Raw genomic sequence first — 21,987 nt, forward strand, 5'->3', positions numbered from 1 at the left:
CTCTGTGCCCCAGGGCCCATGACATGTTAATGAGGTCACTGGCCTCCTACCTGGCCAGAACTGGATCGGCTTTGTGTCTCCTCTCCTTCTCCCACCCACGCCAGTACCTAAGCCTCCACACTCATCCAGCCACCAAGGTCCCCCAGTTCTAAGTCAGAGATGTCTAGAACCCATTTTCTCCCATGGCCACGGGCTGAATTCAGGCCTTCATTCTTTCTGGTCTTCTAACTGCTCTCTACTCCCAGGACCTCAAATCTGTCCTCCACACTGCTGATGAGGAACTATCTAGAAGCACTGACAGGACCACTGAGATAGGCTGTGAGCTTTCTGTAGGTAAGGGGAGGAAGTCTCCAGTTCAAAAGCAGCCCACATCAGCAGCGTTGGACAGCCACTCTGGCGCTCTACCCTGCAGCCTAAAGGGTGGAACAACAGGCATGGAGTTGAACAACAGGCACGGAGTTGCCTGCCACTCCCGGGCAAGTGGGCAGTCAAGAAGTGGGCCACCCAGAAATGCGGATCTTGTGCCTCCTCTGCCCTCTATGCAAATGCCCAGTGCTTCCAGCCTGACTCTTAAAAATAGTCTTTGCACTTCGTGTAGCACCTTTCATCGGAGGATTTCACAAAAGAAACTCAAAGCAATCTGCTCACAGACCTGGATCACAGGCTTCCCTTTCCCAGCAGTGTCTGAGGGCAGGAGGAGAAGATAGGCGAGCAGGGCCCTGGCACTTCCTTGGAGACCTTCTTCTGCTTGGGAATTCCTTCCTGGCCCTCTGAAATCTAAAGTAGAATCCTATTTAATATGAAGAATATAAACAAATAGCACTGTGTGTTTGAGCATGAGACCGAGGGGCGGGGGGAGCAAAGAAAGTCAGGAAGAACTGAATGGTTACCAGTGTTACTTCCTCTGGGAAGGAGGATGGGGGTGGGCTATATGGAATGATTGCTTCTTTCACTTCTGGGCTGTATAATTTTTTTTCAAGAAAGTATATTTATTGCTTGGGTAATATTAAAAAAATCTCTTTGTAGTGTATCATGGATATTGGTGAAAAAAGTAATGAAGCATTTTGGTGGGGCAGTAAACCAGTACCATGCAAATCTCAAACCACTAAAATATTAAACAAGTAATGACCATTTATATTGAATATAAATATAAATGAATATTGCCCCTGCTTCTTCAAAACAAGCTTTAGATGCTGCTTTTCTTGGACTTAAAGACATGGAAAGGAAAATATTTTTAGTATTAGGCTATTAATAGAAGATACTCATATCCTGCTTGCACTGGTAGTTACACAGCTTAATGTGTTTGTCAAAACTTAGCATCGTATGCTGAAAATAGTGAATTTTACTCCATGTAACTTATGCCTCCAAAATAAGTAAAACAACAGGTTATCATTACAGGACGGTTGGCAGTCCACAAGAACTACCACCACTCATTGCAGATTTTCTCCATATAAGACTGTTTATCAGCTTAAATACAGTATTTCATGTATTCCTCTCAATGAGCCTGACACCATCATTAATTCTCTTCTACAGATAAAATAACAGATGCTTGGAGATGTAATGTGCGCAGTGGCACAGCTGGTAAGCAGCTGGTCTGGAATGGGAACCCAGCTCTCACACCATGCACCCGCACCACCCTACACATGTCCATCCAGAGGGCCCATTGGAGGTGCCGTACTCCTTCCTTCTGACACCCTTGGCCTCTCCAGGGAGAATCTGGAGTGAACTCACTTCAGGTCTCTACTCAACCGTGTCTTTGGGTCTGCCTTCATGTCTGAGTGATGCCAAGGGCACCAAAGGCAGCAGCCTTGCACTCCCTGCCCACGTTCCCACCTACTTCTCCCAGAGCAGCCTCAGTGGATGATGCCCCAGGGTCCAACTGGTCACGTTCTGACTAACCATCTGACCACAGATGGATCTGCCCCATCAGAAGAGCAGAACTAGAAGCGGTTGATCTAACTAGTGTGGTCCAGCTTCTATTTCTCCATGTCCACCAGAGAATTCATCCCTGGTGCACCCTTTAATCTCCCGGGCCATGCTCAGCCACAGTGTCAGGAACCTCTTTGTGGGACTGAATCTCATTCGAGGCAACTCAGGACACAGGAGTGATGTGTTGAATCACGACTTGCTTGCTGGTGTACAGGCTCAAGCAACCCCAGAGTTCTACTTGTGAGAGGGAGAACAGCACATCCATGCCAGGAACAAGCAGGGGCAGTGTGGAAAGGCTACAGGGTTGGGGGGGGGGTAGGGACAGGAGGCCCCTGGCCGCCAGAATTCCCCTCACTGGCCTTCAGTCACCTGCTGCTCAGACACAAAATCCAACAGCAGAGTGGGAGGGGGCAGTGAAGTGAGCCTGCGTACCTGTCAGGAGCTAGAAAGGGGAGCAGGTACTAGGGGTGGGGACAGGGCTTGGTGGGGGCAGAATCTGGAGAAAGGCAAAGGACCCCAGGAAGGGCATAAACTTGGGAGAAGGCCCAGGCATCCTGGGAGGGTCATGAGACAGGGAGGCTCTGGGCCTGGGAAGGGATGAAGGGTGCTGGCCAGTGGGCTACAGGTTTCTGAAGAAAGACACTGGATTTCTCCAGGGTCTGGAGAAAGCTGAAGAGTGTGGGGTCAGAAGAGGATGTGGGGCTGTGGTGAGGAGTAGGGGCAATAAGCAGATTTCAGAGATAGGGAGAGGGCCTTGGACCTTGGGGGAGGGGAGAGTGCTCCAAGGAAGAGAGGGGGTTCCAGGGAGAGGGCTCAGGATTACAGATCAGAATGGAACCACAGGGTCTTGGGAAGAACATGGAGTCCTGGGGATTTCCCAGAGGACTCCGGGGGTCCGAGGAGGGCAACGGGGTGCAGGGAAGGGATGCCGAGCTTAAGAGAGGGTGCTAGGGTCCTGAGAAGGGGCACTGGGTCCAGGGGAGGAACTCGCAGGGTGAGAGGTAGAGCTTGGAATTGGGTCGTGGGCAAGGAATCTGGGGAGGGGCACCAGGTCCAGGGAAGAAACTCCAAGTACAAGGGAATGGCAAGCCGTCTGGGGAAGAAGCACGGGGTCAGAGATGGGGGCACCCAGAGTACAGGGAAGGATGCAGGACTGGGAGAGGGCTTGGGGTCCCGGGGAGCAACACAGAATCCATAGGAAGAGCTCGGGGTCCTGGGAACAGACACAGATTCCGGGGACAAAAGCGGGGTCATGGGGCTGGGGCCTCAGGGGGCTGAGGCAGAGCTTTACCTGCTTCGGATGTACTCATCGTATAGGTCCCGGCAAATGTACCACAAGATCACGCAGAGGATGAGCAGGATAGCGAAGAGGAATAGAGCCACGAAGATGGCCTTGGTCCCCGGGGAGACCAGGGCCTGCATGGTGCCGCTGAGGGGGTGCTGCGGGTCCTGAAGGAGGGACAGCGACGAGAGCGGTGTGGGCTGCCACCTGCACCCGTGGAGAGACACCCTGACAGGGAGGAAACTGCTGCGGGCCAGCACCCCTGGGGCGCCTGCTCGCTTGGGGCCAAGGGTGTGCCCGGTCTGGCGGAGACACCAGTCCCCTGAGGGAGAACGGTCAGGCACTGCGGGCACCTCCCGAGAGGACCCGGGGTCTCCTGAGGAGAGACTGGAGAGAGGTGTGGGGTCTCCTGCGTGTTCCCTAGGGCGTGCCTGAGAACGATCCCACTCATCTCTCTGGCACTTCGGGGAAGGACACATTGGGGAGGTCATATCTAGTCCCAGCCCGTCCCATCCCGTGCCCAACACTACACACTGACCTTTTCCTGCACACACTGACCGGTTCCAGGGCCGTCACCATCCTTTGGTGGATCTTTAAGGAAAAGTGAAAGTCGCTCAGTCGTGTCCGATCCTCTGCCAGTCTCCTCTGTCCATGGAAATCTTAAAAAAATTGAAGTATAGCGGCTATACAGAACTATATGTTATAGATGTACAATACAGTGATTTACAATTTTAAAGGTTATGCTCCATTTATAACTATTACAAAATATAGGCTATATTCCCCACGTTTTGGAATATATCATTGTAGCTTATTTTATACATAATTGCTTGTACCTCTTCCTCCCCTATTTCTATCCTGCCCCTTCCTCCCTCCTGCTCCTGACTGGTAACCACTAGTTTGTTCTCTGTGTCTGTGAGTCAGCATCTGCTAAGTTAATATTCAGTTGTTGTTCAGTTGCTCAGTCATATCCTACTCTTTGTGACCCCATGGACTGCAACACGCCAGGCTTCCCAGTCCTTCACCATCTCCCAGAACTTGCTTAATCTTATGTCCATTGAGTTGGTGATGCCATCCAACCACCTCACCCTCTGTCCTCCCCTTATTCTCCTGCAGTCAATATTTCCCAACATCAGGGTCTTTTCTAATGAGTCAGTTCTTTGCACCAGGTGGCCAAAGTATTGGAGTTTCAACTTCAGCATCAGTCCTTCAAATGAACACCCAGGACTGATCTCCTTCAGGATGGACTGGTTGGCTCTCCTTGCAGTCCACTGGACTCTCAGGAGTCTTTTCCAACACCACAGTTCAAAAGCATCAATTCTTTGGTGCTCAGCCTTCTATATGGTCCAACTCTCATATCCATACATGACTACTGGACAAACCATCCATAGCTTTGACTAGATGGACCTTTGTCAGCAAAGTAGTGTCTCTGCTTTTTAATGCACCGTCTAGGCTGTTCATAGCTTTTCTTCCAAGGAGCAAGCATCTTTTAATTTCATGGCTGCAGTCACCATCTGCAGTGATTTTGGAGCCCAAGAAAATAAAGTCTGTCACTGTTTCCATTGGTTCCCCATCTATTTGCCATGAAGTGATGGGACCAGATGCCATGATCTTAGTTTTCGGAATGTTGAGTTTTAATCCAGCTTTTTCACTCTCCTCATTCATCTTCATCAAGAGCCTCTTTAGTTCCTCTTCGCTTTGTGCCATAAGGTTGGTGTCATCTGAGTATCTGAGGTTATTAGTCTGTTTTATTTTCTAAATTCAACATCTGAGTGAGATCATAAGAGTATTTGTCTTTCTCTGTCTGACTCATTTCACTTAACATATTGACCTCCAAGTCCATCCATGTTGCTGCAAATGGCAAAATGCCATTCATTTTTATGTCTATGTAGTATTCCATTATGTGTATATGTGTGTGTGTGTGCACGTCACACCTTATTTATAGATTCACCAATTGATGGACACTTAGAATGCTTCCATATCTGACAACTGTAAATAATTCTACCATGAACATTGGGGAACATGTATCTTTTCAAATTAGTGTTTTTTTTTCAGATATATACTCAGGAATGGAATTTCTGGGTCACATAGCCCAATTTTAGTATTCTGAGAAACATCCCTACTGTTTTCCACAGTGACTGCACCAATTTACATTCCCACCAACAGTACACAAATATTCTCTTTTTGCCACATCCTTGCTATCATTTGTTATTTGTGTTCTTTTCAATGATCTAATTTCTCACAGGTATGAGGTGACATCTCATTGTGATTTTGATTTCCATTTCTCTGATGGGTTAGTGATGTTGAGCATCTTTTCATGTGCCTGTTAGCCATCTGTATATCTACCTTGGAAAATTTTCTTTTCCGTTTTTCTGCCCATTTTCAAAGTGTGTTTTCTTTTTTTCCTGACGCTATGTTTTTGAGCTATTTATGTATGTTGGATATTAGCCCCAAATCAGTCATTTGCAATATTTTCTCTCCTTCAGTAGCTTCTTTACATTTTTCAATGGTTTCTTTTGCTGTGCAAGAGCTTTTAGGTTTAATTAGGTCCCTGTGCTAGGCTAAGTAGCTCTAGTTGTGTCTGACTCTTTGCAACCCTATGGACTGTAGCCCACCAGGCTTCTCTGGCCATAGAGCTCTCCAGGCAAGAATACTGGAATGGGTTGCCATGCCCTTCTCCAGGGTAGCTTCCCAACTCAGGGATCGAACCCTCATCTCTTATGTCTTCTGCCTTGGCAAGCAAGTTCTTTACCAGTAGTGCCACCTGGGAAGCCCATTTGTTTATTTTTGCTTTTATTTCCTTTACTTTAGGAGATGGATCCAAAAATAAGGCTGTTGTGATTTATGTCAAAAAGTGTTCTGCCCAAGTTCTCATCCTGAAGTTTTACATATTCAATCTTACACATAGGTCTCAAATCCATTTTGAGTTTGTTTTTGTATATAGTGTTAGATAATGTTCTAATTTCATTCCTTTACATGCAGCTGTCCAGTCTTCCCAGCACCACTTACTGGAGAGACTGTCTTTTTTTCCACTGTATACTGTATTCTTGCCTCTTTTGATGTAGATCAGTTGACCATAGGTGCATAGGCTTGTTTCTCTGATTTCTATCCTATTTCCTTGATCTGTAGGTCTGTTTTTGTGCCAGTACCATACTGTTTTGATTACTATAGCTTTGTAGTATAGTCTAGGGTCAAGAAGCTTGATTCCTCCAGCTCTGTTCTTTTTTTCTTTTTACTTTATTTGACAGTGTCTGGTCTTTGTTGCAGCATATGGGATCTTTGATATTCACTGAGGCATGTGGGATCCTCAGGTGCAGCATTCGGAATCCTCAGTTTCAGCACCTGGGATCTTTTTAGATGTGGCATGTAGGGTCTTTAGCTGTAGCATATGAACTCTAAGTTGTGGCCTGTGAATCTCTGGTGCACCATCCTAACTCTTAGTTGCTGCATGTGGGATCCAGTTCTCTGATCAGGGATCAAACCTGGGCCCCCTACATTGGGAGAACGGAGTCTTAGCCACTGGACCACCACTGAAGTCCCTCCAACTCTGTTCTTTTTTCCCAAGATGGTTTTGGCTATTTGGGGTCTTATGTGTCCATACAAATTTCTAGTTCTATGCAAAATACCATTGGTAATTTGAATCTATAGATTGCCTTGTGTAGTATAGTCATCTTACAAAATTGATTCTTCCAATCCAAGAACACAGTCAAGTTTTCCATCTTGTTGTGCTGTCTTCAATTTCTCTCATCAATATTTTACAGTTTTCCAAGTACAGGTCTTTTGCTTCCTTAAGTAGGTTTATTTCTAGGTAGTTTATTCTTTTTGATGAAGTTAAATGGGGTTATTGAATAGTAAATGGGTAATATCCTGAAGTTCTCTTTCTGCTATGTGCTGTTAGTGTACAGAAATGCAAATAGATTTTTATATATTAATTTTGTGTACTGTAACTTCACTGAATTCATTGACGAGCTCTAGTCGTTTTCTGGACCAGAACGCTGGGAGGTCTCTCGGCCAGAACAAAAGGGAAAATCAAGTTGCCATGGACAGCCAAGGGAAGCAGGGGTGGGTGAGCATCTCTCAGGAGTATGCAGGGGCAACCAGAACATACAGAGAGGAAAATGGGGGCCCAGGGGTTCAGCCATCGGCAGGGAGCACCCTGCCACAATCCTGAAAGCTGAGGAGGCAGCCGAGAGTGTTTGCAGGGTCCCAGACAGTCTAAAATGGAACTCAGCTTTTCAGGGGTCTGAGGCATCCTTGGGTCACATGAGAGGGCACTGAGTAGGGCTTCTGTCTAAGGGAAACACTGGGCAATGCTATCTAGCTCACCCGAGCTGTGTCTAGAAACATTTAATTCAGATGGTGTTTCAGCCCCCGGTTTGCAAGAATCGACAAGGAAGCCCACCCCTCAATGGTGACAGGAGGCTTCCAGCATGGAACCGAGGTCCACCGGGAGATCAGTGCTTACGCGCCTTAGATGCAGACTTGCTGTGAGACACAGCACGCTTTCCCTTAACCACGTGGCAGTCTTAAGTGTCAGCACCCTTGCCACCTCCTGTACCTCCTCCAAGTCCTCAGCACCCTGTGAGGCAGGTGCCCCTAGGATTACCCATGTGGGGAAGCAGAGTCTTAGATTGGGTGAGCCAGGCAGCTGGGGGTCAGAAGTGCTGTGGTGCCCGCCGTGGCATCTCCTCACCTGAGCCCTCTCTCTCACCCACTGGGCCGAGTGCCCGGGTCCCAGATGGCTGACGCCACAAGGTCAGAGGCATTTCTGATTCTGGAAGTCTCAGGAAGATTCTCAACCCCAGGAACAGAGTTGGGGTGTGGGGCATTAGTAGGGTGGGCTGCACGTGAGGGCTGCCCTGCATGGCCACCACTTTGATGCTAGAGCACCAGGCCCAAGAGCAGGATGGCAGCTCTCACAGCCTGGATGGAGAGCTGGACAGAGTTCCCGTGGACATCAGTCACAGGAAAGGAAACCACACTGTGCATGAAGGCCCAGGGTGACCACCCCCTCCCGCGTTCCTGGGACCGTGGTGTGCAGAGCAAGGCTGGCCTGGGGTGGACAGGGGCAGGCTGCGGAGCCCAGAGGATGGTGGCCTGTCCTCCTTCTGTGTCCCTAGGATCTCACCCGTCACCTCCACAGCCCCCATCCTGGGGCTCCTGCAGACTGATGGCAGGTTGTAGGCGGGTGGCCGCTCCTGCAGCAGGGGCTCGTGTAGGGGACTCGATGCCCAGCCAGGGACAGTGCACAGAGTGCCGGGTGGCTGTACCCTTGACCGTGGACCCCCACCCTGGACGTGGCTGTGCTTGAGCACAAGGGTGCCATGCCGAACCCTCAAGGCACCTATGAACACAGAGGAGGGGCTGACTTTGAGGGTCACACGTCTGTTGGTGTGTGTCTCCCTGGCCTCAGGGCTCCAGGACCAGAAGGCCATGCCCGGTTTGCACGAGTGCTCAGCCTGAAACTTCACACCCATGCACAAGTGTCATGGTGCCTGCTGCCATGATGAGCATGGACCAGGAGGCTGACACACTGACCAGCCTGGGTGCAGCCAGCCCTTTATTAGTTCACTTAATGACTGCCTTGTGATGTCAGCCCTGAGGAAGCAGAGGCCTTTGGTGAGGGGCCGAGCACCCTTGTGAGCCTGGACTGCTCCTGGCCACTGCACTGTCCCATTTCGAAGAAGGAGGGACGCACCACCCTCCGTGTGGCTATGGACAAGGAGGGCCCCGTGATGAATGGGGTGCCCGGCTTCAGGGGGGCTCCCTTTCTTCCAAACACAGGGCCTCTGGCCCTCGGCTCAGGGAGATGCACCCCTCCCTGTGGACCTTTCAGCCGTCCTGGCCCAGCTCGTGCCCACGGGCCACTGCAGCTTCAGGCTGCTGCTGGAAGAGAGCACTTTTTACGCTTTGAGGGAAGAGCGTTTGTTGAAGAGGCTGCACACCGAGTGTGGTGCCCTGCCTCGGGGAGAGGGCAGCCTCCTCTCCCTCCCCTTTCCCAGGAAGCTGAGGACCACTGTCAACAGTCACCACTTTGTGTCCATCTGGTGGGAGGAAAATGGCACTTGCATAGGCATCAGTGAGGAGCTCTTCGAGAACATTTTGGAGAGGGTGGACTCAGACAAGGTATTTGAGACAGACCTCATGAAGAGCTTTTTCCGTCAGCTTAGCCTGTATGGATTCAGCAAAGAGTGCCAGGATGTGCTCACCTCCCTCTGCCTGACCACCCTGTTCATGGAGGAGCCACCTGTGCCCTGAGCAAGGTAAAGGTGCCCGAGTACCTGCTGGGCCGTGGGGGTGGGGTGGGTCCAAACCTCAGGGCCGCCGGGGATGGTGGCCGGCCTGCAGGGAAAGCTGTGTGTAAAGACAGGACTGGGGACCGGCATGACTGCCGGAGCTGCCAGTGCTGCACTGGGGAGTTGTGAGGGGGAGAGCCTGGGTATTCTCAGCACCAAGAAGTCACTGCCCCTCCTCTCTTTCTCTGGTGGGGATGTCTGTGGGAGATGCCAGAGGTGAGCTGAATGCACAGTAGGGATCAGGGCAGGATACCCGGGGGCCAGGTGTCACTCTGTACTGCTGACCCATGGGCCCTTAGATCACAGTCACACCGGGGAAAGAGATGACACTGCTCAAATGCTGGGCCTTCCTCTCCTCCAGCCAGGGCACAAATGGGCCCAGGGCGGAGGCAGGCAGGGAGAGGGGTTTGTGTACCCCCATGACTTCCCACGGCTCAGACCAGAAAGAATCTGCCTGCAAGGCGGGAGACCTGGAGTCGATCCCTGGGTTGGGAAGATCTCCTAGAGGAGGGCACGGCAACCCACTCCAGTATTCTTGCCAGGAGAATCCCCACAGACAGAGGAGCCAGGTGCGCTATTGTCCATGGGGTCCCAAAGAGTCGCACATGACTGAGAGACTAAGCACATGCCTCCCATAGCTGTGGCGCAGTTTAGTGCAGGGAAGCACAGGTCCTTTCCTGGGAAGTGTCCTGCTCAGCCGAGGAAGTGCAGGCCAGGGGTCGACACCTGCATAGAAAGCAGGGAAGCTTCTGCAGTCTGCCTGCTGCAAATGCCAAGTCCCCTCTCTGGGCCTTGTGCGGATACGCTTGGGCCACTCTTATTTTCCAAGGTCGAGAGATGATGAATTACTGAGTCTTGAGGATGGGCAAGCTGGGACACCGAGTCCCGTGGGACAGGGTCCCACTTTCTCCATGAGGCCTGGGGATGGCTGGGTGAGGGCACCCAAGGGCCTAGCTGGGAGGGTGCTGGTTTCAGTAAGCCTTCTGAGACTCGGATTTTGCTGTTCTCTCTCTCCTGGTGAACCCCTTTACAGTTCTGCTACAGTCCCCTTTTTAAGAGAGACAGCCCACACCTCCTTGGGAAGATGAAGAGTAGAGGGGGCATTAAGTCTGTGTCTCGGCAGGCAGAGGGCAGGCCGGTAGCCCTGGGCGTCCCTCCTGCACCCAGCACTGCGCAGCCACAGGCCAGCCTGTCACCCTGCCCTGAGGGTGCCCAGGAAACCGCAGGCCACCTGGAACTCGCCCCCGTCACCGCCCTGGCCGGGACCTATGCTGCCCCTTCTGCTGGTCCGGGATGGAAGTCCCTAACCCCTTGATGGGTCCTGATGCCTGGCAGCCTGAGTGCACACAGGCTCCAGTTTCTCTAATACCTGTCCTGATGGAGGTGGCCCTGCCCATCAAGGGCCTGTGAGTCTGCTTCACCTGGCCTCCTGCCCAGATGGCTCTTCCTGTGGTGGTGGTTGGCCCCACCACTGTGTCCACCCAGAATTTCAGCCGGCTCCCTGGGCAGCTCCCAGTGGCCATGCTGGTGCCTCTGTGTGCTGTCTGGATTCTCAATCGTGGCTCAGGCCCGGAAACCCTTCTATTACTGCTTAGGCAGCCCCTCTTTCCCATAATCTCCAGCCATTCTTTCCAGTAATCCCCACAGCCTTCAGGTGTGCCCCCAGAGGACCCCAAATATGCACCCTATTCAGACAGATAGAGGCGGCCCTGTGGTCAGAACACTGCATGGCAATAAGGAGCCTGAAAACACGAGGGATTTCCCGCCTGGCACACTTCTTCAGCGCCTCCATCCTGGGCCTGGCTGAGCATTTGAGTCCCCTCAGGCAGCTGCTTGCTCGGGAAGGCAAGACAGATGGCCGCCCACCCCTGGCACAAAGCAGGTACCTCGTACACACCCAGGGAAGCCCCTCAGGTGCTCTGCACCCACTCATTGAAAAGACCCGTCAAGGGCTTGACAAGAGCCTCACAGAGTGGCTTCACAGAAACAGGGACACTGTCCAGCAGGCTCCTCACTTGACAGATGAGGAGAAATTACGCCTCCCTTTGTCAGGGGCCCCAAAAGAGCCCTTCCTGTCCTGAGACGCACAGGGCTGGAGCCCGTGGTCCCTGCCCGAGGCCTGCGGGTGTTTAGTCTGGGGGCTCACTGGTGTCTGGACAGCAGGCCCGAGGTTTGGCTTCATTGCAGAGCCTGCATCTGGTGACATTTTTTCATTTCTCTTTTCTTTTCCTTTTTCAGCTGAGCACTTTGAGGGTGTCACACCTCAGCACCCTCTGCTCGCTGGGGTGTCCAGTTTATAACACACTTTCTCTTAAAAGAGTATTTGTCCTGAGGAGCATAGCAAATAGCCCTCCAGGGTTGCACTGCAGAGACAAGGGCTCTGAGGTCAGGAGAGGGGAGCGCACACACCAGTTCACTGGAACCGGAAGGCCAGGTCTCCCTTGTTGGCAGTCTGGTGCAGGCACAGGAGGCCCCTGAGAAAGGACTTGGGGCGGTGAAGGCCAGGGCTCTGTCAGCCCCAGCACTGAGCTGCTGTGACGCCCGACCAGGCTGCTCACTTCCAAGACAAAACACAGCCCATTATGAAGGTTCACTGCCTGGGGAACACCTTAACTTTTCAGAAGGTTTCACTCGAGTTTTTTGTCTTGACTTCCATAGGCCTCCTGACCTGGAATCACACGCAGATGCTGCTATTTTTAAAACCACATTCCCAGAAACCTCAGCATGTGTGGCACCTGCTTACCTGTAAATCTATAGAGAAAGTGAAAATGTTCAGATTGCAATCTCAAGTCATCTACTTGTCACAAAAGGCAACTTTTATTTACAAAGTCAAGACTGCCTGACATCAAAAGAAGCCCATGTGGTACTTCACTCCCACCACTCAGTGCTTGGTAGATTCTGACTGAAATCTGCAGAATGAAGGGGGCTAAGCATGGGTCTTCCTGGGCTGGGCAGAGGCGGCAGCCTAATAAGGTCACCAAGAGTGTAGGGAGGGAGCAGGGACTTGATGGGCTGGCCCTAGAAAGTCAAACTGTCTCGAGCCCCAGGCGTGCCCAGGTCACCAGAGGAGAAGCCAGGCAGCTCCAGAGGCACAGAATTAGTTCTGTCCCCGGGGCCACACAGGCAACAGTGTCTAGGAGAGTGGAAATGCATTCAACCAGACAGGGTGTCTCAGAGAGGGGCCCTGCCTCACAAGTGCTCCAGCTAGGCAAGAGTGACCCTGGAGGCCCAACTGGGCAGACCCCGGGGAGCCAGTGATCCATGGCCAACTCACTTCCCACCAGCTCTGCCCTAGCCTCCCTCAGCCCAGTGCTCATCTTGGGTCCTCAGTGTCTCTTTCATCCTCTGGGCTCCCTTGCTCTGTCCCTTCACAAAGGGAGGTGCCATGGCCAAACAGGGAGGAGGTGAGAAGGCTGGAAGAGTTTGATTTCTGGATGGCGGAAACAAGGTTTAGCCTATGATGAGCAAACCTGGTGGTGCTCTGGAGTGCCAGCTCTCTGCAGGAGGAACCGCCTGGGACTCTGTGGGAACTGTCATGAGGAAATGCCCTGGGATGAATCAAGCTACAAACTGGCAGGGGAGGCTGATGAGACACATGACCTTGGTTTTGTCCACACCCAACCCCACAAACAAGGCCTGTGAATGGGCAGCAAGGTGCTCAGCCATCCGCTGAGCCTCTGGAAAGGGAGGGAAGGTCCCCATCTCCAGGGTCTGAGGTCCCAGCCAGGGGGCCTCCTGAGGCCCCATGCAAACCCCCCAGATGATGATCTCTGCATGCCCCTGCCCTCAGCAAACTTGGGGATGCCCAAGCCTCACTCAGGCAGCACCTCTGGCCTCTGAGTAGTGCTCTGGGGGTTCTAGGGGGGCTGGGGGCTGCCAGGCCATCATGGGGGCTGGGCTGGACTGCAGTGAGGCTGAGTCCTTGGCCCTCAGGGGCCCCATGGGCAGGGCGGGTCAGCCACCCACCCTCCCCCCGAATGTCTCTGCTTTCTGGTAGAAGAGTCTAAGGTCACCCAACCAGTGAGGACTTAGAACCCAAAACAAAGGAGTTCTTGGCCTCCAAGAGCCCCTCTGGCCACTATGCACAAGAAGGGCCCGTTGAGGGGCATCCATGCAGACCAGTGGAAGAGAGTCACCAGGAGACGACCCTGGGGATACCCCACAGAGGAGGAGTGTGAAGTCAGTATGAGCGGCCAAGGCCATCTCTAAGCTGCTGAATTCTTGCTAACTCACCTGCCACTCCTCACCCTCTTTGGCTAAAACAACATCTTTAATACAAAAGTTTACAAAGTCTAGTGACTGCTGAGGGGCCCCCATGGGAAGGTGAGCGGTTACCTGTGCTCCCCGACTGTCATGGGTGCAGAAGCCCCCCATGCAGCATCTGTGCTGGGACTTCAGCCTTCTCTCAAGGGTTAAGGAGGCCCCCTCCTGAGAGACGATGAGGGGGTCCAGGCACCCCGGAACAGAGGGCCCCATAGAATACAACTCCACCCCTACTGGGCCTCCTGGGTGCCCCAGTCTGGGCCATCAGGCTGAGACCACAAGCACCCTTACTTCCTCAGTGAATTCAGGGATTCAGAGGCTTGGTCTTTGGGGTGCAGTCATAGGTGGGCAGAGGGAGGTGCCCACGTCCTGTGGAGACTCGAGGTGAGGACCAGCGGAGGCTGAGGGTCCCCAGGGATGCATGTGCTGCCCTCCCGACAGCCCTAGGGGACCATGGGGTGTGGCGTCCAGATGTAACGTCACTCACTGATCCCGATGGGAGGGAAGAAGTGAGGGCCTGGGTCAGGTGCCTGGGTTCAGGTCAGCACAGTGAAGGAGCCCAGCTGTGCTAGGAGTCAAGATAGAATCCTGAGGGGGGCTCCGGGGCCCCAGGACATCCAGGGCATCACTGCTCTCAGCCCTGGGAGACCCTGGCAGGGTTGGGGTAATGAGCCCCCTACTCCTGCTTGCCTCTCAGGGGTCCTGGCTGGGGTGGGCCTGATTTTAAGGGGAGAAAAGTCAGGGTGAGAGGGTAGTACCCAGACCTGCTGAGAGTTAAAGTGAAAAGCAGAAGGAGGGTTGAGGATGGCCAGGGGCATCATCTCAGCTCTGGGAAACCCTGGGCATGGAGCCCTGATGTCATGCCCACAGACTTCCTTTTGGGGTCTCAGTGAAGTAATGGCTTGGTGTGAAGGTCCTGCCTCTGGTCAACACAAGGGGCATCCCTGGACCTGCCAGGGCTCAAGATGAGGACCTTAAGGGAGGACACAGGGAACCCCATAGGTCCAGGAACCTGTTGTCAGCCCGGGGCGACTCTGGTGGCTGTATGAGCACACGATCTCAGGGACATTGGAGACATGAGGTAAGGGGCGGGGCCTCAGAGATTGGAGGGGAGATTCTTAGGTTCTGAAGGAGTTTGGGTGAGGACCCTGAGGGAGGACTGAGGGGACCCCTCAAGAGGAGACTTTTAAGTGGCCTATCTCAGACCATTCCCAGGTACGATTCTCAGCCGAGGCCCATGGTCCCCATCTGTCACCTGCCTCACTCCTGTCTGTGGTTTGATCCCGGGCATCATGCTTGTGGTCAAGATGAGTGAGCCGAGCAAGCCAAGCAAGCACGAGGAGGACCTTCAGGACCCAGGCAAGGCCCAGGGTGTGGTGGAGGCTCAGCTCTCTGGGGCTGAGGCAGGGGAGGCTGCATCTCTCTAGGCCTCCTCTGCTCCTGGGTGGGGGGAGCAGCCACCCTGCTCACTATGAGTTCCTGTGGGGTCCTGTACAAAAAAGATCTTCACGACCCAGATAATCATGATGGTGTGACCACTCAACTAGAGCCAGACATCCTGGAATGTGAAGTCAAGTGAGCCTTAGGAAGCATCACTATGAACAAAGCTAGTGGATGGAGGTGATGTAATCCCAGTTGAGCTATTTCAAATCCTGAAAGATGATGCTGTGAAAGTGCTGCATTCAATATGTCAGCAAATTTGGAAAACTCAGCAGTGGCCAGAGGACTGGAAAAGGTCAGCTTTCATTCCAATCCCAAAGAACGGTAATGCCAAAGAATGCTCAAACCACCATACAATTGCACGCATCTCATACACTAGTAAAGTAATGCTCAAAATTCTCCAAGTCAGGCTTGAGCAATACATGAACTGTGAACTTACAGATGTTCAAGCTGCTTTTAGAAAAGGAAGAGGAACCAGAGACCAAATTGCCAACATCTGCTGGATCACTGAAAAAGCAACAGAGTTCCAGAAAAGCATCTACTTCTGCTTTATTGGGGAGAAGGCCATGGCAACCCACTCCAGTACTCTTGCCTGGAAAACTCCATGGACCGAGGAGCCTGGTAGGCTTCAGTCCATGGAGTCGCAAAGAGTCAGACATGACTGAGCGACTTTCACTTTCACTTTTCACTTTCATGCATTGGAGAAGGAAATGGCAACCCACTCGTGTATTCTTGCCTGGAGAATCCCAGGGACGGCAGAGCCTGGTGGGCTGCCGTCTATGGGGTCGCACAGAGTCGGACACAACTGAAGTGACTTAGCAGCAGCAGCAGCTGCTTTATCGACTATGCCAAAGCCTTTGACTGTGTGGATCACAATCAACTGTGGAAAATTCTGAAAGAGATGGGAATACCAGACCACCTGACCTGCCTCTTGAGAAACATGTATGCAGGTCAGGAAGCAACAGTTAGAACTGGACATGGAACAACAGACTGGTTCCAAATAGGAAAAGGTGTATGTCAAGGCTGTATATTGTTACCCTGCTTATTTAACTTATATGCAGAGTACATCATGAGAAACGCTGGGCTGGATGAAGCACAAACTGGAATCAAGATTGTCAGGAGAAATATCAATAACCTCAGATATGCAGATGATACCACCCTTATGGCAGAAAGTGAAGAAGAACTAAAGAGCCTCTTGATGAAAGTGAAAGAGGAGAGTGAAAAAGTTGGCTTAAAGCTTAACATTCAGAAAACTAAGATCATGGCATCCGGTCCCATCACTTCATGGGAAATAGATGGGGAAACTGTGGAAACAGTGGCTGACTTTACTTTTCTGGGCTCCAAAATCACTGCAGATGGTGACTGCAGCCATGAAATTAAAAGACGCTTACTTCTTGGAAGGAAGGTTATGACCAACCTAGACAGCATATTAAAAAGCAGAGACATTACTTTGTCATCAAAGGTCCATCTAGTCAAGGCTATGGTTTTTCCAGTAGTCATGTATGGATGTGAGAGCTGGACTATAAAGAAAGCTGAACGCTGAAGAATTGATGCTTTTGCACTGTGGTGTTGGAGAAGACTCTCGAGAGTCCCTTGGACTGCAAGGAGATCCAACCAGTCCATCCTAAAAGAGATCAGTCCTGGGTGTTCATTGGAAGGACTGATGTTGAAGCTGAAACTCCAATACTTTGGCCACCTGATGCGAAGAGTTGGCTCATTTGAAAAGACCCTAATGCTAGGAAAGATTGAGGGCAGGAGGAGAAGGGGACGACAGAGGATGAGATGGTTGGATGGCATCACCGAGTCAACCGACATAGGTTTGGGTGGACTCTGGCACTTGGTGATGAACAGGAAGGCCTGGAGTGCTGCGGTTCATGGGGCTGCAAAGAGTTGGACACGACTGAGCAACTGAACCTAACTGAACTGAATGGAAATCTGAGTTTTCATCACATATGTAACTCTACTGACAAGCCCACATCTTTAACAAACACTGATGATATAATTGCTGGATACATACTACTAGGCTGGTGACTCATGTCACCGAAAATGATATGGCAGGTTCTGAAAAAGAGATGAATTTAAACTGAGAACATCAAAACTGGGCTGGAGGTTTTCATCAGTTTAATACAGTCTAAAATCTTTAGAAGTACAAAGGGATCTGATTTGCCAAATTCGAAATGACGGTGTTTAAAACAAAGCAAGGATTTTATTTTCATGGTTAGCTATTTCACCTATGGAACTAGAAGTCCACTCAAGTGATCCAAAGCTAGAAAGGAAGTACACCCAGGGCAGCCTTAATTTTGTTTAGAGCATCAGAAATTTGTTATGGAAATGAACAGCTGGCTGGACCAGTGCCCTTGCAGGAATTCCGGCAGTAACAATTGCAATGCTTACAGCCAGCGGCAGGACAGGACGGTGAGAACCATGTGACTTCAGATGTGAACTAGAACGTCTGAGAGCTACCATGCATTAACACGACAGAGGAAGTTGAGGCCTGTGGTCAAGGTCTGTCAGAAAGAAAACCTCTTCAACCAACCGAGCCTGTGACATCCTTATCCCCATCGTTAGCTGGAAAGCTGACCTCCAGGGGGCTCTTCATCTTCCTTTTTTATTCTTTCTCTTCCTCTTCTTCACTATCCGTTTCAAACAAATAGTAATCTCCACTCCTGACCACTAAGTAAAACAAAACATTTACTTATTTCTTGAAAGAAATATGAGACAGTTGGGGGCATATTTATGAAATGCCCCCCAAAGACACATAAATTGTCCATCAAAGGCATCAGTGGGGAGGAGGAAACAGGAGATGAGGAGGCCTCACTCTGGGCTGAGCTACATGGTCTGCGGAGGCCATGGAGGGGACCTGGATGCTGCTGGGTTCGTCTGGCATTTTCTTCCTTCTTCACAGGAAATTGTACATGTATGCACCAGATCAAGCCTGCAGCAACCAGTTGTTACCAAGAGGGCCCAGAAGACTGAAAACTATCATCATGTCACAGTTCAGCACTTTGGGACCTCAGACAAGGTCTGAGCAAGTGGAAGCTTCATCGTTATCTGAATGGGTCCAAATTGTTATGGCAAAGCTAACTGGGGTGATTAGGGACCACGAGTCAGTGTCATCACCTTCTGCTTCACTTTATACTGTGCAGACACAGGCCATAACACAGGCCGTAAGGCATCTGAAAGAGTTGTTTTTTTGTTGTTTTTAATCGCACATTATCATGAGGAGGAAATGGGCAAATAACACAGAAAAGAAAAGAAAAGAAAAAAGCACAATCACGAAAACACCACCACCACACTCTGGCTGTTTCTACTCATAGGCTAGGACAGAAGGAGCCAGGTGGACATGATCCATACGGTTTAGCACTGTTAGGCTTCCGGTCAGTAAGGAGTCCCCCAGTTGCTTACTGAAATTTGAGGAGAAGTGTACTGACCACAAGACACAAAGCACAAACTGTATGGATGGTCCTTGCTGGCATTTTCCTTGCAAAGACATACTGTGTCTTAAGCACAGAGGCAGTCTAGAGAGCTGAAATGTTCAGAGAGCTCAAGAAGTTTGACAATGGAATCTTGATCAGTTTGATGACTATTTTATCAGAGAAAAGACACCCAGCATGTGCATTTCTGACGCTATAAGAACTTTACTGTCACTGCAGGAAAACATATGCGTATTTTCAAGTTATATTAGAATTTTCAAATGCTGAGGTGTCTTTTGGATGACATCATGTGATGTCTTTAGGTATCTTCTGGACTTATCCGTTGTAAGGTCACAGGAAGCCTTGGCTTGTTGAAAATTAGTTGCTATCACTAAACATGACAGTGAGAAATTTTGCCCATGTTTTCACACATATCTGAAACCTTCATCCATGAAGATGCAGAATGAATGATTTGGGCCTTATATCCTTGAACAGAAGCACTGTAATTTGTTATGTTTATTTTGAAGAAGGAACCAAGCCCAGAGGACTGGGCCCAGGCCTGAGGAAATAAATGCAATTCAACATAAGGTAAGAACAAGCAAGAACGAACCAAAAGTCATAGCATTATGTCAGACCGAGATGGAGACCATGAAAGTAATGCTTCAGATAAGCTAAGGGACTTGCTGGAAAGTCACACGGACTTGATGTCATGTGGTCATTTGGTAAACACCGAGATTTCCAGGACTGAACATTTTACCCTCATTATCGGCTCTAAAATCAACTATAGCTTCAACTGTATTCAATCATACCTTCAAGAATTTTTCTTCACGTGGCCACTGAAGTCAGTTTTCATCATGAGAAGTCGTACATTGATTTTTATTGTTTGAAAGACGCTGCCAATTTGTATGCGACATGTGCCATTAACACATTAAAAAAGGAAAGTGTTTTAAAAAAATCTCCTATTCCTTTATAAATTGTTATTGAAATGAAACTTAGATAATATTTTCTGAAGTTCTATCTGCTAATAATAAGTAGGGAAACTGTTGTATTTATGTTTGTGAGTTCTGATAGGGATCCTGCCTCCAGCCTGGGTCCGTGTATGTACCATGGACACTGATGCTGACAGCTGGCTTTTAAAATCCCACCACCTATAACCCCAGGGACTTGGTCCTTTATTTCAGATATTTGACAACAACGTGAGGCTTGTCACTGATTCTGCTGTACAGAACTGATGTGGAAACAAATGTGTTTTACCAGCATGGAAGGCATCATTGAACAGCAATGATGCGATGGTCTGTGTGCACATAGACGTGGAACTGGGAGGATGTCACCTACAGAACATGTTAAGAGCTCAGATGCTCACCAATAATGTGAACGACACAGCAACATTATTATATCATCAATAGGTTTGCCAAGGGTATTCCAAAGACATTTATTCTTAACTTGGCACCTCTAAGAAAGATTTAAAAGCCCAATGACTTAAGAGATTGGAAAATGGGCTTTCAATAAAGTGCTTCCAAATCTAAAGATAGGTTTTGGAACTCGTCATTGTCTACAAAAATAAGGCACACATCAATTCCTTTCCTTTCTTCCCCAGCTTGTAAAAAGAAATATCTGATTCCAAACTATCAATGACACACACCCCAGCATCATTGCACTGGAATTTTTATGACAAGGCACAGGTGCTGTACTCCCAGCCTTCAAGAACTTGATATAATGAGGGTGAAATGAATCAGAAACTAAAGTCAACAACATGCAGAAGAAGTTCTTTCAAGGATAACCAACTCATAAGGTGGTGATCGAAGACCATATCCAATTCCTCCCAAAATGCAATGTTTACATGAGCAAAGGAAAGACCCATGATGACTGCAGTGGGCATATACCCCCAGTTAAAGGACAAAACATCAGTATGACATCATTTCGAAATGGATAGGTCTCTCAAAACTAGCAAAGGCCCCTTTAAAAACAGACCGATTGGCACAGTTTACTGGTGATTTGATAGAAATTCGCACACAGCATCTGCACAGGAGACTGTTGGCATGACTGACACGCCAGCAGACAGTGGGTCACACAGAATTTCAGCTTGAATCTTTGTCTTTTGACTTAAGCAGCGGATGAAATGAAACTCTTTAGAACTCATGGATTTTTTCACACCATAATGCTAAATTCAATATTTGGGATTACATTTGATTACATCCAGGTATATGAAGCATTTTGAATATCACTCCTGAAATTGGCTTGCTGATTTTAGGAAATTACTTCTTGGGTGAAAGGCCAAAACCAGATCTAAATGATGGTAAGAATCAGGTGAAGGAAAGGATTCCGAGTGATTTCCTACTGATTTTGAATATCATCCTGTTGACGTTAGGGACCTTGTGACATTACTTGTCTGGTTACAGAAGCTGCAGTAAACAAGACACAATACAAGACATAAAAGTCTGAAGACATTACGAGTAATCTGTAAGATAATTAATAATTATTCAATATTCTAACAAATTCAAAGTGGGTCAGGCTGAAATGGATCCTTCCATTAGAATGCCATTGCCAAGAGTAAGTGAGTGCTACATCCTTTGCTAAGTGGAGCAGGCATAGCCGCTGCATTTTGCAATTACTCATTCATTTTATTTTTCTCTAATAGGGTGAAACACACCAACTCTGTGTAGCTATAGAGCTCTGCTTTTCCAAAACCATCGTCTGACTTTGCTCTGAAGGGTCCTGTCTGAGCTCTGGTGACTCTGAGACCACCCACACACTGGGCATTGGATTTGGAGGGTAGTTTAGAGCTTTTTTGAAACTGAGGAGGCAGGATGAGAAAGTAACTGTCTTAAGGTATCCCCAACTTTGTGTTTAATCAATTGCCAACTACCCTTACATGAAAATGGAATCAGTGCTCTCAGAATGGCAGCGTGGGGTGGGCCAGGGCGGGAGGGGGAAGCTCATTCGCATTCACGCTCAATGCTTTTCAAAGAGGGTCACGGGTGTTCCAAATACAGTGGTTCTGTTTAAATTCAGAGTTCCAGGAGGAGCTGAAATGTATTTTCAATAAGGGTTTTCAGCCATGGAACAAACACACCTCAGCAGAGCTCTGGACCTCAGAACTGGATAACAAAACCATCAACCCCTCTTCTCTTTCTGAGCCCATGGGTGGTGCTCAGGGGCAAGTGAGCCACATGGTAGTCAGCTGACTGCTCTGGAAGATTCCATCGGCGGGCCCAGAGACCCACAGAAATCACAGTGTTTCTCCCCTCTGCCCCTCCTATCAAGTCACAATCATCAAACCGTGCATGGAACACACGGGTCACAGGGACACCTGAATTCTGGTCAAGGACGTAAGGGCTAGAATCGATGAAATTGTAAGAGGATTGAG

The 21,987-nt window shown here is 49.7% G+C and overlaps 1 pseudogene; it reads right to left on the reverse strand.

Annotated features, from left to right (window-relative positions):
- Nucleotides 1-21,987, reverse strand: part of LOC112582059 — a 102,607-nt pseudogene that overhangs the window by 15,717 nt on the left and 64,903 nt on the right.

The sequence above is a fragment of the Bubalus bubalis genome, chromosome X (genome assembly GCF_019923935.1).
Source record: "Bubalus bubalis isolate 160015118507 breed Murrah chromosome X, NDDB_SH_1, whole genome shotgun sequence".
Classification (NCBI taxonomy): domain Eukaryota; kingdom Metazoa; phylum Chordata; class Mammalia; order Artiodactyla; family Bovidae; genus Bubalus; species Bubalus bubalis.